Source organism: Ranitomeya imitator, chromosome 2 (assembly GCF_032444005.1).
Source record: "Ranitomeya imitator isolate aRanImi1 chromosome 2, aRanImi1.pri, whole genome shotgun sequence".
NCBI classification, from domain to species: domain Eukaryota; kingdom Metazoa; phylum Chordata; class Amphibia; order Anura; family Dendrobatidae; genus Ranitomeya; species Ranitomeya imitator.
Window position 1 is genome coordinate 282,296,660 of NC_091283.1, and position 17,773 is coordinate 282,314,432.

At 46.5% G+C, this 17,773-nt stretch overlaps 1 pseudogene; it reads right to left on the bottom strand.

The window, feature by feature from the left end:
• LOC138663141 (zinc finger protein 585A-like) overlaps positions 1-17,773 on the bottom strand; it is a 38,414-nt pseudogene that overhangs the window by 16,078 nt on the left and 4,563 nt on the right.

The following is a 17,773-nucleotide window of genomic DNA, read 5'->3' on the forward strand; positions in this document are numbered from 1 at the left end:
CTTGAAATTAGTCGGCTTTAAAAGAAATTGAAAAATCATGATAAAGACAAACTCTGTTGTTAATGTACAGAGATTCATACTGTGAAAGAAGTGGTTAATTTCTGTTCTGAATAAAACAGAAGAAAAAGTATTATGCAATACTAGATGGTGGCCCGGGTATTCTAGAATATGTATGTATGTATGTATGTATGTACATCGCGCTGTGAGTAGGGGTTAAATTCCGCACCAATATCGCTGATTGGTCGCGCCTGGCTGGCCGATCAGCGAAGCGTGGTTCAAATCCCACGCCAATTCGCAGCCAGACTGTGCCTGTCGCTGATTGGTCGCGGCCGGCCGGCCGCGACCAATCACCGAAGTGGTGTTTAAATCCCACGCCAATATCGCTCATTGGTCGCGGCTGGGCGCGACCAATCAGCGAAGTGTTGTTCAAATCCCGCATCAATTCGCGGCTGGACTGCATCTGTCACTGATTGGTCACTGGATGTGGGGGTTCGGGTGCTGGATGTCAGGGGTTCGGGGCGCAGGATGTCGGGGTTCGGGGTGTAGGATATAGTATAGCCACATAATATATAGCACAGACACGTAGTATATAACACAGCCGACGTAGTATATAGCACAGCCACATAGTATATAGCACAGCCACGTAGCATATGACACAGCCCACGTAGTATATAGCACAGCCGCGTAGTATATAGCACAGCCAAATACTATACAGCAGCCACGTAGTATAAAGCAGCCACGTAGTAAGTAACACAGGCCACGTAGTATATAGCACAGCCACGTAGTATATAGCAGCCATGTAGTATATAGCACAGCCACATAGTATATCACAGCCCACGTAGTATATAGCACAGCAACATAGTATATAGCAGCCATGTAGTATATAACACAGGCCACGTAGTATATAGCACAGCCATATAGTGTATAGCAGCCATGTAGTATATAGCAGTCACGTAGTATATAGCACAGCCACGTAGTATATAACACAGCCACGTAGTATATAACACAGCCCACATAGCATATAGCACAGCCATATAGTATATAGCAGCCATGTAGTATATAGCAGTCACGTAGTATATCGCACAGCCACGTAGTATATAGCAGCCACGTAGTATATAACACAGCCCACATTGTATTATATACTACGTGGCTGTGCTATATACTACTTGGCTGTCTGTATTATATACTACGTGGCTGTGCAATATACTGACAGCCAAGTAGTATATAGCACAGCCACGTAGTATATAGCAGCCACGTAGTATATAACACGTAGTATATAGCACAGCCCACGTAGTATATAGAACAGCTCACGCAGTATGTAACAGCCCACGTAGTCTATAAAACAGCCCACGTAGTATATAGCAGTGTGGGCACCATATCCCTGTTAAAAAAAAAAGAATTAAAAAAAAAAAAAGTTATATACTCACCTTCCGGCGTCCACCGAAGCTGTCTCACTCCTCGCGATGCGGCCGGCAGCTTCCGTTACCAGTGATGCATTGCAAAATTACCCAGATGACATAGCGGTCTCGCAAGACCGCTAAGTCATCTGGGTAATTTCGCAATGCTTCACTGGGAACGGAAGCTGCTGGCCGCATCGTGAAGAGCAGGACAGCTTCGGTGGCCGCCGGAAAGTGAGAATAGCACGATTTTTTTTAATTATTATTTTTAACATTATATCTTTTTACTATTAATGCTGCATAGGCAGCATCAATAGTAAAAAATTGGTCCAGGATGGGGCGACACACTGACACTGACTGGAGGGGAGTAGGGAGGGGGCACTGACTGGAGGAGAGTAGGGAGGGGCGAATTCGCGGCCGGCTAAGCCTGTCGCTGATTGGTCACGGCAGCCGCCCGTGACCAATCAGCGACGTGGGATTTCCGTGACAGACAAACAGACGGAAGTGGACCTTAGACGATTCTATAGATAGACTGGCCTATGTTTTAGTTATCATCTGTCTACATGCCGATATTTTTATGGCCTGATGGTTTTTCTTACAATTCCCAGAAATTGGTCAAGGACATATTGTTTCCATAATTCTGTTTTCAGCCCAATTCTTCCTGAGAACGTCAACTTTTGGACTAGGTCACACTGACATATGGAAAGTTCTGGGAAGTACTCCCATATTTTCTTATGTAATTTATCTCATATCCCAGGATGTGTTTGACAACCCATTGAATAACTCATATTTTTGCCAGATTATTGGAAACAGGAATGGAAACAACACAGGGAGCAGGAATGGAAACAACACAGGGGGCAGGAATGGAAACAACACAAGGAGCAGGAATGGAAACAACACGGGGCAGGAATGGAAACAACACGGGGCAGGAATGGAAACAACACGGGGCAGGATGGAGACATGGGGCAGGATGGAGACACAGGGGGCAGAATGTGAGACACGGGGGCATGGGAGACATGAGGGCAGGATGGAGACAAATAGGGCAGGAATATGGAGACAGATGGGACAGGATAGAGGCAGATTGGGCAGGATCATGGTGCAGGATGGAGACACATGGTGCAGGATCATGGGGTAGGATGGATACGATGGAGCCAGATGGGGTGGTAGGATGGGACAGATGGGGCAGGATTATGGGACAGAGGGGGCAGGATCATGGGACAGATGGGGCAGGATGTGGAGATCATATGGGGGCAGAATGGATCCTAATGAGGGCAGAATGGGAGAACATATGGCTGGAGCCAGAATGAGATACACGGGGCCAGGATGGGGGATATTATTACCATAGGGGCTAATTAAGGGATATTATTACTGCAGTGATGTATTTATTTTATTTTTGAGGATACTGTTTTAAATGAGGGGGCAGTCCTGTTGCTGTGCAGAGCCCTTTTTTCTTCATCTGGTGCAGTGTAAAAGTTGGGAAAAAATTAAGTAATGTGTCCTGTAAGCAGAGCTCTAGATAACTGTGTTATTTCCTGCAGAGACCCATCCTGGCTGGAAGATGTGATGGCGGTCTGTGCTGGTTGAGGATGAAAAGCAAAGCTGAAGGACTTCACCTAGAGACGTCACTGGTGAGTCAGTGTGTTACTTGTACACTGACACTATACACTATATACAGAGTTCCTATGTACAATCAATGTCACCAATGATCACTGTATTACCTGTACACTGGCAATATATACAGAGGTCCTGTGTACAATATCACCAGTGATCACTGTATTACATTTACACTGACACTATATACAGAGCTCCTGTGTATATTGTCACTGGTGATCCCTGTATTACCTGTACACTGACACTGTATACACTGACACTGTATACAGAGCTCCTGTGTATATTGTCACTGGTGATCCCTGTATTACCTGTACACAGACACTGCATACTAAGTACAGATCTCCTGTGCATAGTGGCACTTTTGGTGATAGTATTGTGTTGTTTTTTTCATTAATGATCAGTATTGTAGTATTCAGTCACTATGTGGTGGTAATATGTGGTCCGGTCATGGTGTTGCAGTATTTGTCTCTTGTATGTGCTATTATTCGGTAACTGTGGTGGTAATATGTGGACTGGTCATGGTGTGGCGGTATTTGTTCCCTGTATGTGGTATTATTGGTCACATGTGGTGGTAATATGTGATCTTGATATGTTGCGATGGTGTTTGTCCCTTGTATGTGATATTAGTCGGTCAATGTGGTGGTAATATGTGATCTGGACATGGTGTGGCAGTATTTGTTCCTTGTATGTGGTATAATTGGTCACCATTTGGTGGTAATATGTGGTCTGGACATGGTGCGGTTGTATTTGTCCCTTGTATGTGATATTGTTGGGTCACTGTGGTGGTAATATGGTGTCTGGTCATGGTACGGTGGTATTTGTCCCTTTGGATGTGACATTATTGGTCATTTAAAAAATTTAAAAATAAATAAAAATATGCCTAAATAGTATTGCATATTTTAACAAATGTTTAATAGGTTACAATAGAGTAAGGCCTGGCCAAATGAGTCTACCTTGTCGCAGTGGCAATCTTTTGGCCAAAAGAAAAGCTGCTGGCTATATGTGTGATCTGGTGATGGGAACTGTTAGGCTGTGTGCACACGATGCGGATTAGTGCGCATCCGCAGCGTTTTTTTCCGCGCAAAAACGCTGCAGATCCGCACTGTGATTTACAGTACAATGTAAATCAATGTAAAAAAAAAAAAAGCTGTGCAGATGGTGCGGAAAAATCAGTGCGGAATTGCTGCGGATTTCAAAGAAGTGCATGTTACTTCTTTTGTGCGGATCTGCAGCGTTTCTTCACCCCTCCATGATAGAAATCCACATTGGGAAAAACTGCAGAAAGTCCGCACAAAATCCGCATCAATTCCGCACAAAAACCGCACTAAATCCGCATAAAAACTGCAGCAAATCCGCGGCTGCAGATTCTGCCAGGAGATGCGGATTTTGTGCAGAAAATTCTGCACCTCTTTTCTTACGTGTGCACATAGCCTTAATGTGTGATTGGTGAGAAGTGGAGTTTTTCCAAGAGAGAGCAGTGGGACTGTGGACAGTTTGAGGGGTGGAGGCGAGGCTGGGGTTGGAGCGCCTGGGCAGAGTCTCAATGGGTCCCGAAAATTTGGCCAGTATGGGGCCCCAAAATTCCTAGTGGAAGCCCTGTTTGAAGGTTCTGTATGGTGATGTTAAGGAGGTACTCTATGGTGGTGTTATGGAAGTTTTGTATGGTGCCATTATGGAGGTACGGTATGGGCAGCGAACAGTGGGAATGGTGAGCAGTGATCCACATATGAGCAGAAGATTACATGGCCTGACAAGGGGAGAGGAGGGAAGCGAGTATTGGGCAAAGTGTTTTACTGCTAGCGCATTTCAAGGACTGTGGTGTGTGTGTGTCATTATACAGTGGGGCTGTGCGTGTGTGTCGCAAATAGATTAATGGCTGCACTCAAAATTAATCTGTGCTAGAGCAAGGAAATGTGCAATACATGAAATGGGAATAGCATAATGGCTTGTGAAATATATGAAAAAACACATGAGATTCTTAGCACAAGATTTGGCCAAAAGTTGTGAGCCCATCCACCAATCGTCAAGGTAATCTCAGAACGGATGGGTACCTGAGCTGACTGCCTAGTGTGAACACTTACCTATGGCACTTCATGTATTGCACATTACCTTGCTCTAGCACAGATTAATTTTGAGTGCAGCCATTAATATATTTGCTATATGACTTTTTTGGTTATGCACCAGTTCAGACTAGATTGCTGTTCAGTCAGTTTTCCTATATTTACTATGTACTATTTTTTCTGACTTGAACGCCCCGCCCTTCACCATGCTGTGATTTTAATTACATCCAAACACAGTTGGTTCTGAGCTTCCTATATAAGCAGGCTTTACCATGTTATTAGCCATAGGTAAGTGTTCACACTAGGCAGTCAGCTCAGGTACCCATCCGTTCTGAGATTACTTTGACGATTTGTGGATGGGCTCACAACTTTTGGCCAAATCTTGTGCTAAGAATCTCATGTGTTTTTTCATATATTTCACAAGCCATTATGCTATTCCCATTTCATGTATTGCACATTTCCTTGCTCTAGCACAGATTCATTTTGAGTGCAGCCATTAATCTATTTGCTATATGACTTTTTTGGTTATGCACCAGTTCAGACTAGATTGCTGTTCAGTCAGTTTTTGCTATATTTACTATGTGCGTGTGTGTCATTATACAGTGGGGCTGTGCATGTGTCATTGGTGCATTCACTCTGTGTCTTTCTATGTGACTGCAGACTTGTGAATCCACACATTGTTCGCAGTGCTGTGCTTATTCGGCAGCTGTGTGACTTGCGGTCACATGCTGACTAAGCTTGCATGGCCTAATGCAACTGTATTGAACAAGGCCAGAAAGAGTCTAGTCGGACTGTGGCTGGGAATATATATATTGCATGCTTGTGGTCACAAGACCACCGCTTCCCGGCACCGGCACCAGAGAATCTTCACAGCGCACAGTGCGCACGATATGAGGATTCATACATAGTGACTGTTGACATGTAGCATAAGATCCGACAACCCCTTTAAGGATGGGCCGCTACTCATGGGCCACTGCTGTGTGCTTGCCCCCCAGGCTAAAATTTGCCAGCCAGCCCCTGGTCGATGGTATATGCCAAGGTGGAAAGATAATGTCACGCACGAATATAGGTGGAAAGATAATGTCACACACGAATATTATCTTATTAAACCCGGAGTGGATACAGGAATAGACCTTGCATATTCAGAGTCTAGTGAGGACCCGGATCCAGATGTACGAGGAGTATATAGCGCTTTTGGTTGGAACTGCGTTGTTCATAGTGATCTACTTTTTCAGGACAGTGTGCATCAGCATCAGGACAGAACAGAGGACTACAGTCTAGCTTTTTGCTTGGTCTCACTGCACATTTAATGTTGTTGATTATAAAAGTGAAGTTTAACCAGAAAGACTGGACCTGGTCTTGTAGGGACCATATGAGCACATTCAGCAGCACAGAAGGGAGAGAAGGAAGATTCAACCAATAAGATATCAGAAATCTAAGAAGCCAAGATCATTACCATACACTTTCTCTTACAGGCCCAGCATAATATTTTCTTCAAGTGATTTTCTAACTTGTCAGTACATTCGAAATACGCTGTCATTTGGCTTTGTAGTTTACAGATCAGGGCAGGTTACGGTCAGTTTCTCCTAATCTCAGGGGGTAGGTGGATCCTCCAGGCTATACCTTCTATGGAAAAGAGCTTTTAATGCCCAAAGTCATTTGAACAGTTTTGGATGGAGGAGAATGTGATGGTCTAGAGGCAAAATGGTGATCACACAATTGTGATAAGGCCAGACTACACCACCGATAAAGCAGCCACAGCCGGTGACTGAGAAGAATCTGTGACTTCTCTGCATTTAGTGGTCACTACTCACCTGGGTAGTCATATGTAGGAATCTCCTCTTTACACCGCTCATCACCCCTCACATATGTCTCTGTAGTATTAATATGGGTCAGATCTTCACCCTGAAACAAATATTGTAAAAGTCACAGACAGATGGAGAAGTCACATCTATGATCAGCTCTAATCCTGCCATCTCCACCGTTCTCATTACACAAGTATAAAACATATAATACTGGTGCATAAAACAAGACTGAGCACAAGACCTTCACAGCCGTCTACACATCATAGGGGAGATCTCATGACACCTTCTCTCCATCTACCTGATGATCCTGAGGAACATTGGGATCTTCTTGTTTACAGTCCTGTGGAAGAAGAGGATGAGGACATCTCTCTGGTGTTGTCCTCTTATTGGATAGAACTAGATGAAATACATACTGGGAATTAATTCATACAGATATGTATAGGTTGTTTGTATTTAGTCTTTTCTATTACCTGGTGATATGAGGGGCTGTGGACCCTCCATTATGAGATCCTTGTACATATCTCTGTGTTCTTCTAAATACTCCCACTCCTCCATGGAGAAATAGACGGCGACATCCTGAGACCTTATAGGAACCTGACACATACAATGATACCGTCATCCCCAGATCCCTTCATAGTGTTACTGTATAATGTCCCAGCATTCCCAGCAGTGTCACCTCTCCAGTCAGCAGCTCAATCATCTTGTAGGTGAGTTCTAGGATCTTCTTGTCATTGATGTCCTCATGTATCAGGGGGTGAGGTGGAAGCCCCGTGATTGGGCTCAGGGGTCTTCCCCATCCCTCAGACACAGGGTCCTGACAGCGCTCACTAGAGGTCTTCACTACTATGTAATCCTGGTTATGGAGAGACACATTAATAAATCTCACTACAGACATTTCCAGAGTCCTCACCTCTCCAGTTCTCTCCATCTGTTATTCCCATAGATAAGAATGATGTAATGTGACTTCATCACAATCTCTCACCTCTCCAGTAAGACAAAAGAGGATCTCTAGGGTGAGGTGTAATATCCTCTCCGCCATCTTGTCTCTGTCCATATCCATCTTTGATGAGTTCTATAGAAGATCTTCACTGAGAGGATCCGATATTGTAGAGACCTGAATGAGAAGATGAGCCGATGTAACATCATAAAAATCCTGTGTAATAACACAATTACTGGAGATAATAAGGGAAACATATCAGGAGATAGAACATGTAGATGCTGTATTCTCTAGTCTTGTATGGACTGGAACATAAGTTGAATAACATTTTCTCCATGTTGCCAATCACTGGCTATGTTACTCACTGCTTCGGCGACTGATTGGCTGTAGAATATCAAAATATGAGGGGTTAACCCGCACCCTGAAAAAATTTCCAAGCCTATTAAGACAAAGAGGCGCACGTCATAATCAGGGAGTCCATCCGAGAGTACATTCCATCATAATAAGTCAAATGACAGCGCCTCAAACAATGGTGAAAAGGAGGCAGAATAAAATGTGAGACTTGCTTTTCACCATTGTTTGAGGCGCTGTCATTTGACTTATTATGATGGACTTATTATGATTGGCTGTAGGAATCATAAGATAGTTGGAACTAAGAAGGAAATAGAAGGAAATACAGAGACTGGCGGGGACCCAAGCAGCAATGCTATTTAGTTTTTGTCTTTACATCTACTAATAAAACCTATATATTTAGACCACAGACAACAAACAGTTTCTTCCTCGGAGTCGGCAGCTGAATACGTTTCTCATAGACTCATCTTCCATAACGCTAATTCTCGTCTCATTTACCAACACTGGAATCGGCATCAGCAATACTGCAGGAGATATTCATTACACGCGACAGGAGAAATAACTACTTCATGATGAGGACGACATCTTCATCTTCTACTATGGCTCTAGAAACATATTTGTCCAGAGTCCGTCACTGACTCCATCACCACCGGCCGTCTATATGAAGGTTTCCCGTCTTCCCCGCACTGTAATCTTCTATCACTTTAGATTCACACACAGAAGTTTGAGGCTTTTATACTTTTAGAAATGATTTTTTTGCTTGTAAGAACAACAAGTAACGTGTTTTTTTTCTGGATATTATAGTTTTTTTTAGTAATTTCTCATAGACTTTCATCTATTACTTGAAAACACCCAAATGTGAATTGATGTACTGTGGGAACATAATTCTGTGCATGGGATTCAAGAAAGGGGCAACATATGGCATCAACAATGGGGATAATTTAGGATTTATTATCTAGTGGTAGCATATTGTTTGGGGCATCTTGTACTATCATAATGTATGGAGGATATTGATGCTGCGGGAACATAATACAGCGTGCAGGCCAAGAAAGGGTCCCGTACTGTGAGAGTATAAGGATTTTTGTGTACTCACCGTAAACACAAAAATCCCTATTTCTCCTTCGCCACATTGGGGGACACAGGACCATGGGATGTCCCAAAGCAGTCCCTGGATGGGAAACAAAACAACCAAGTAACTCCGTGTACCATCTGACTATAAATGTGCGACAGCCGCCTGCAGAATACGTCTGCCAAGGGCCGCATCCCCAGAAGATTGAATGTGGACATTGTAGTGCCTTGTGAAAGTATGCAGGCTAGACCATGTTGCGGCCTTGCAAACCTGCTCCGCTGTTGCCTGGTGCCGGATGGCCCAGGAAGCACCCATCGACCGAGTAGAGTGTGCTCTAATCCCCGCCGGGATAGGACTGCCCCTGACCCGATAGGATTCTTGAATAGCTGAATGGATCCATCTGGCTATCATGGCCTTAGACGCGGCTAAACCCTTTCTGTGACCCTTCGGGAGCACAAAGAGGGAGTCTGATTTGCGGAAAGGAGCAGTTTTAGAAATGTACCTCCTAAGGGCCCGTACAACGTCCAGGGTGTGAAGGGCCTTTTTGACCCTATGTTTCGGCTGTGGGCAGAAGAAGGGAAGAATGATATCTTCATTAAGGTGGAAAGATGAAACCACCTTAGGGAGAAAGGACGGAGATGGGCGTAGGACTACTTTGTCCTGGTGGAAGGAAAGGAAAGGCGCCCGGCAGGATAGTGCGGCCAACTCTGAAGGCCACCTTCCAGTAGAGGACAGTGACCGGGACATCCTGCAGAGGTTCAAACGGAGATTCCTGAAGAACACTCAAAACCAAAATGAGATCCCAGGTCTAACGGCATTCTGTAGAGGGGTACCATGTGGGAGACCCCTTGAATGAAGGTCCTGACTTGCAAGTTGGCAGCAATCTTACGTTGGAACAACACAGATAACGCTGAGATCTGACCCTTGAGGGAACTGAGCCCCAGGCCGGAATCCAAGCCGGACTGGAGAAAATCCAAGATGGAAGGAATTGAGAAAACAAGCGGAGGGCGACCACGGAGCATGCACCATGAGAAGAAGGTTTTCCAGGTGCGGTGATAAATGCAAGCAGAAGACGCTTTGCAAGCGCTTATCATGGTGGGAATGACCTGCTGGGAGAAACCAGCTTGAGTTAGAATCCAGGTGTCAACAGCCACGCCGTTAAACGTAAGGCCCCTAAGCTCTGGTGGTAGATCGGCGCTTGGCGAAGCAGATCTGGGCGGTCTGGTAACCGCCAGGGGACGTCGGATACGAGTTGAACGAGCTCCACGTACCATGCGCGACATGGCCAGTCCGGGGCGACAAGAATCACCGGAACCCCCTCCGTCTTGATTTTTCGGATCACTTACGGCAGTAAGGGAAGCGGAGGAAACACGTACGGGAGTTGGAACCGATGCCATGGGAATATCAGTGCGTCCACCCCAATCCCGAAAACTTGCTATGAAATTGGGAACTTTGGCGTTCAGTCTGGACGCCATCAGATCCACGTCCGGAGTTCCCAAGTGAAGGCAGATTTGCCGGAAAACCTCTGGATGGAGTTCCCACTCCCCCGAGGCAAGACCCTGATGGCTGAGAAAATCCACCGCCCAGTTCTCGACGCCTGGAATGTGCACTGCGGAAATGGTGGAGTGGTTGGCCTCGGCCCAACGGCGAATGTGGGAGACCTCTTGCAACGCCGCCCTGCTGTGGGTACCCCCTGATGGTTTATGTACGCCACCGCTGTGACGTTGTCCGATTGAATTTGAATTGGGTGACCCGCGAGCAGGAAGTGAAAACGTCTCAGGGCAAGTCTGATCGCTCGAATCTCCAAGATGTTTATGGGTAGTCTCGACTCCCTAATTGTCTAACGCCCCTGGGCAGTGTGGTGTCGAGACACCGCTCCCCAACCGAGGAGACTGGCGTCGGTAGTTACCACCAGCCAGCGGATCGGGAGAAAAGACCTTCCCTGGAAGAGAGATGATCCCAGAGTCCACCATTTGAGGGCTTGCCTGATCCGTGGAGACAGAGGACATGGCCGATCGAGGGATAAGGGACTCCTGTCCCAATTGTCCAGCAGAGCCTGTTGTAAGGGGCGAACCGCTTCTATTGCGGCCACCATTTTCCCCAGGATCTTCATGGCAAACTGAATGGACTGCGGACGAGGACGACAGAGCGTCCGAGCTCCCTGCTGAAGCTCTTGGGCCTTGGATCGAGGGAGCAAGACCAGCCCCTTTGACGTATCCAGGATGATGCCTAGGAAAGAGATCTGTCAGGCAGGAACGGGGGAGGACTTGTCCAAGTTGATTAACCAGCCCAGGCGCGAAAGAGAATCCAAGGTAATGCGGACGCTTGCCTCGCAGACCTGATAAGATGGACCTTTTATCAGTAGGGCGTCTAAGTATGGCAACACGACCACTCCTCGGGAGTGAAGAATGGCCATGACAGCTGCCATGATCTTTGTGAATACCCTGGACGCAGTGGCAAGGCCGAAGGGTAAGGCCGTGAATTGAAAATGGTCATCTTGGATGGCGAAACGGAGAAACCTTTGATGTGGTGGGAAGACTGGGATATGAAGATAAGCATCTTTGATGTCTATTGATGCTAGGAACTTCCCTGTCTCCATTGAGGAAATGACTGACCGGAGGGACTCCATCCTGAAGTGCCGAACCTCTACGTACTTAATTAGGAGCTTCAGGTCCAATATAGGGTGCACCGATTCGGCCTGTATGAAGGTCGAGAGTCTCTGTGTGTGGAGAACGTTCTGATCTGGACGAGGCTGTGGAGTTGGATCAGAATGGGCTACTGCGAAAGGGCCGAAAATGAAAATATTGTTGGAGCTGAAAGGCAGCTTTAGGCCTGTGCTGCGGGAGGAACTTGCTCTTCCCCCCTGTAGCATGAGAAATAAGCTGGTCTAATTTTTCTCCAAAGAGACGTCCGCTCTGAAAGGGAAGGGAAATCAGAGACTTTTTTGAGGAGGAATCTGCACGCCACTCTCTAAGCCAAATAGCTCTCCTAATGGTGATGGCGTTTGAAGCCACAGTTGCTGTCCGCACAGTCCGCTACATCTAAAGATGGTTACACATATAATCTCCAGCCATGGCAATTTGTTTGGCAAGACCTGCCGCCTCAGACGGAAGATCCTGTTCCTGAATAGATTTTGCAAGGGCATCTGCCCAGAAAACCATTGCTTTGGTGACCCAAGCCGCAGCGAAGGAAGGAAATAGAGAGGAACCTGAGGCTTCATACACTGAGCGAGCCAGGGAATCTAACTGGCGTTCTGTGGTATTTTTAATTGAAGCCCCATCAGGTACGGATAAGAGCATTTTGGTAGCCAAGCGCGATACCGGAGGATCTACTAGTGGAGGTTCCGTTCAATCTTTAACAAGAAAAAGTATCCCTTTTCTGCGGAAAAGGGATACTTCGATTCCAGGGCCTTTTTGCCCGTAAAGCACTTATCCGTCACTCCCTGTGTTGCCGGACTATATCCAGGAAATCTGGATGAGAGGTGAACACCTTATGAGAACGTTTGGTTCTCGTAAAGGAAGCCGAATGGTCCGGGGCCGAATTAGGGTCATCATCCACTTTTAGCGCATGATTGACTGCCTCGATGAGGGAGTCAACAGTAGATCTAAACTCCGGAGAATCCGGATCTAAGGATGCATCAGACTCATACTCAGAGTCGTGATCGCTACAAGCCCCTGGAGAGGGTGAGCGAGAAGTGAAGCTACCAGAGGCTGAATGGCGTGGTGAATGCTAAGGAGAGGTAGTTCGAATCCGTTTTTTGGATGACCGTTCCTCCTTCCGGTGAGAGCAGCCCCTGCTAGCCGACGATTCCCTTGTTATGGAGGGATCTCTTAACCCAGGAAAAAGAGCGCCCCGCTCCCCAGAGGGGTCATGAAGGGATTTAATCGCTCTGGCTAAAGAATCCATGGACTGTGACAGTGATGCGGCCCACTCAGGAGGGCTAGATAGACTAAGGTCGGTGGCGGTGGAGGGTTCCTGGTTACATTGGGCATCGCAGGGTGAGCAGAGAGGGGAGCTTTGAGGCAGGGAGTGGAGCCTGGCAGGTGGTACACGCAGTAAAAAAGATAGTATGCACCTTGGTCGTCTTTTTGGCCCTTGACTGCGACCTGATCTACCCTAACATAAGTAACAAGAAACGCTGCTGGATTGAAAGCGAGGGTAATGCTGCAGGGAAGCACCTAACGCGGTCTCATTACCTGGATCCTGGGTCCCGCAAAGAGATGAGGTGGCGCTGATAGAAGAGAAGACCGGCGTCCAGAAGAAAAAGCGCTGGCACGTGCAGGCCTGATGGAGCTGTGGCATGCAGAGGAAAAAAGATGGCCGCCAGGGGTTGTGAGGGTAATCTCACAGAGAGCGAGAAGCGCCAGGTCCGGGGGCGGAGCCGCAAGATGATGCGAGTGGTGGGCGGGGCCTATCAGGATGCGGCCCACGCTAGGCCGAAGCCGGGGACTAAATTTATGGCCTCAGCCCGGCTGCGGACTGCCGGAAAACGCCCCTAGCAGCCCTGCGGGAATCCTGACAGATGAGCCCTCCGGAACCGCCAGAAAGACCTACCCCCCCCATGTGGCACTTACCCGGTATGGAGGGGAATTTGGAGCAGCTCGCAGCAGGTTAGCTATGCCCGGGGTGGTTAGGACGATGCAGGGTTGGGGAAGCCTCTATCCACCATCCCCATAAGAGGGGGGTGGATAGGAACCGTCCGCCTCCTTCCATCATCCGCTTTCTCAGTGGTGATGCAGTGGGGGCTGCACGGATGCCACAAAGTAGAGAGCCTCTGAACAGCCGAGGGTAAAACCTGGTGGGCACGGCAGAATGTCCGGCAATAGGCCTGGCTGCAGAAGAGGATACATGGAGGACACTCCATGTGCTCGTCTGTAAGGGGGGGGGGGGGAGATCGGTGCCCTAGAAGGGGCCCGTCGCCCCAAAAAAATGAGTTCAGGCAGTGGCATCCCACATCACAGGAAAGGATACGGAGAGGTAAAACTCCCGTACTCGCCTGTTGTTGGTTCGGGGAGATCGGAGCCTTGAAAGGTTCCGTTGTCCCTTCGTCCGGTAAAAAACGTTAAATCCAGTGTGCCTCCTATGGACACTAAGCTTGAACTGGGTCTCTGGAAGCCAGCATGAGGGTGTATACTGCAGGGGAGGAGCAACTCTTTTTGTCTCAACTTAGTGTCAGCCTCCTAGTGATAGCAGCATAACACCCATGGTCCTGTGACCCCCAATGTGGCGAAGGAGAAAATATGTTTCTTGTTCCCGTCTTTCATAGTTGGGTCGTTTATATCTATGAGTGGAAAAGGAACAAAACCATTGTGATTCTTATAAGGAGACAACACGAACCCCCCAAATATAACATTTTATACCAACCCCACAATCTGTGACTCTTCAGGGTAAATCGCTCTCTCGCCATTGGATTAGAGCTGATACTATGAAGCTAAAGGGACTAAACAGACTTTCTGTCACCTCCATAAAGGGGCACTTTTCCGTGTTTGTCAGAAATGTCCGAGAATTATTAGAGGTGATAGTTTCCCCCCAATTAGAAGGGACACCTGTGGATATTGGGGTCTTTACCTGCTACAGTTCTGGTGGGATTTAATCGGTAAAGTGCTGGAATCACTTTCTCCCAAAGGGTTAAATGGCGTCTGTAACTTCAATGTCTTTCTATGAAGCTTCTTCTCTGAACTTTCTTCCTCTGTTTTCTGCCGTATTTCTATTACTCTCCGGACTCAGGAATGTATTAAGTCCTATAGAAACTGCGGAGAAAGAATCATTTCTAATTCTGTGTTTCCAGGGAACTTGCTGCGATATCCCCTGTGCAATATATTTCTCGTATTAATAAGTTATGATCCTGTCACTCTATGGAGGTGCAGTGGTTGTTTCTTTCTTTCCCTTTTCCTTGTTGTTTCTTGTGTCATTTATTATCTTTATGTCACATATGTGTATTGGATCTGACATTCGGGATCTTCTTGTCATGTTATAATCACTATATAAGGAACACCCAAGAGATATGACACATGCTTAAAAAAGGCGTCCGACCGCAGAACGTGGCAACAGGTGCGTTTTCACACTTCTACTCCCTTTCCATGCTGTCTCCATGAAACTCTGCTTGTACCGAAACCTGATGAATCTTAAATCATGGTTCTGACAGGATCTTCTCTTGGAGTGTTTACTAGGACCTACAGGAGAAACCGATCCAGAAAGCCGAAGATCCATCAAGTATCTGCCACATATTCCTGTAATTTCACTGAAGTGTTATTAATTGTATTCACTAGTGATGAGCGACCACTAAAATGCTTGAGTGCCCATTAATCGAATCAAGCAGGTTGTAAGTTCAGACTTGAGTACCAAGTATAATGGAAATCAATGAGAAGCATTTTACCAGTAGACCCTAACACGAGGGATGTGGGGGGCAGGAAAATCACCGAAATGGATGGAATCAGTGCTCAAATGGAATGGTGAAGACGCCTGGATGCATATCAGACTCCAAGGTCACTGCTGGTTACTAAATAAATAAATAATTTTAAAAAATTATGTGGTGTCCCTTCCATTTTTGTTAACTACACTACATAGCTAACATCAACCCTCAAACATATTACCCAGATTGCATATGCACCCCTAACGAGCCAGGTAAAATGCCAGAATTGGTACATTTATTGTGATGCACCAATTCTGGTGCTGCTGCAAGCTGGTATTTTTAGGATGGAATGGGGCTAATATTAATCGACCTTCCCAGCCTGATAATATCAGCCCCAGCTGTCTTCTTTACCTTGGGTGGTATTTAAAAATAGCGGGGACCCCTTGTCACTTTTTTTAAATTAATTATTTAATAGATTTTAAAAAGTTAACCCCTTCCCAACATGCACTGTAGACAAGGCCGCCATAAGGGCATCGGGCCCAGGCCTGGATTGCTAATCTGCCTAGCCGGGTAGATGCCCGATTTGCAGGCAGCTCTGTAATACAAAGTGGGCTGCCGGCCCTTTAAAATGCCTTAATAGAGGCCCTGTGTGCGCGTGCTCTGTCGCTTGCACTCGCTGACAAGGGTTGCGGCGGCGCTTGTCAGCACATGCACGCATGGCGGCCGCCTCTGTCAGAGTGTGCACACAGGGCCTTCAGTACAAGTTTGAAAGGGCCGCCTCAGCGCGCGCGGGGCTCTTCTGTCTGACGCTGGCCAGTACCAGTGTCAGAGCATCTTTTTTGGTTACTGCTATACTCACCACCAGTCCCAGCCAGGGATCCGCTCCTCTGCACGCCCCACCTTAACATTACATCCTCACCCATCTCAGGGACCTGGGTGAGTTCCAATATGGAAACTTTGTTTTATGTACTGTATATACAGCACTCGCAGTACCACCTATATAATGTATATAGACTGCATATACATTATATAGGTGATACTGCGACTCTGCTGTATATACATATAATATAGGTGATACTGTGACTGGTGTGTATATTCGCAGTATCACCTATGTAACATATATACAGCTGTATCACATATATATTGTAGTTATAGCAGTCACAGTATCCACTATAACATGTATATAGATACACCAGTCTCTATACATGATATAAGTGATATTGTGACTGCTATAACTACAATATATAGGAGATATTGCTGTATATATGTTAAATAGGTAGGTGATACTGCAATATCACAGCCTTACATATAGCATTTTGTAGGGAAAAGCGGCTACATTGCAGAAAGTATATTTTAAAACAAATACATTTTAATTTGTATTGTTAAAATGATGTAAAAATTCAAGCAGTTTGAGCCAAAATGACAAGTACATATTACTATTATGATAAATACGTCCTGTTTGGAGTTAACATCACTGGTAACAACAGTGTGTATGATCAGGCAGCCCAATAGTATCATGACCTTCCCCAAGTAACTCTTGACTGCCTGGTATCTCTGCACCAGACTCGCTAGGTCATCGGCATTACGGGGATCTCCCTGGGCATCCCAGGATTGCACCGGCCTTGGTAGGGAGTGTATTTACCTGTCCATGACAACCTTTTCCACCATCTGTGCTGATGAAGGAGGATTCAGGTTGCAACCATTTTTGGACCAGGTATAGGAGGTCAAATATTTGGGATCGGGGAGGTTTGTCACTGCGATAGGCCGACTAATCCACCCGCTGCGCCCTGACAGTCAGAGTCACTCCTAAGCGTGCCAAGATCTCAGCTTTTAACCTGTTGTACTCTTTTCGTCCTACAACACCAAGTCATAATAAACCTTCTGTGGTTCCCACGTTAAATATGGTGCCAGGACCTCCGCCCCCTGCTCCGGAGGCTGCTGCCACATCTGTTGCTACTGAGGATTAGCCTGCACCAGTTAATTTACTGACTCCTCCGTGTTGTCGGCTTTTGCTCCCGCAGTTGGTTTCACCCAGGACATGCGGTATCTGCCCCTCGGGATTCGTGCCCGTTCTTCTAGCACCAATTGTAGAGGTTTGTACTCACTCGGCTGCGGTTGAGGTCGGCACAGACAGTGGCATTGCTGCAACGTCCAGGCAAGTTTATTTAAACTTCGTAAACCGCTCAGGATA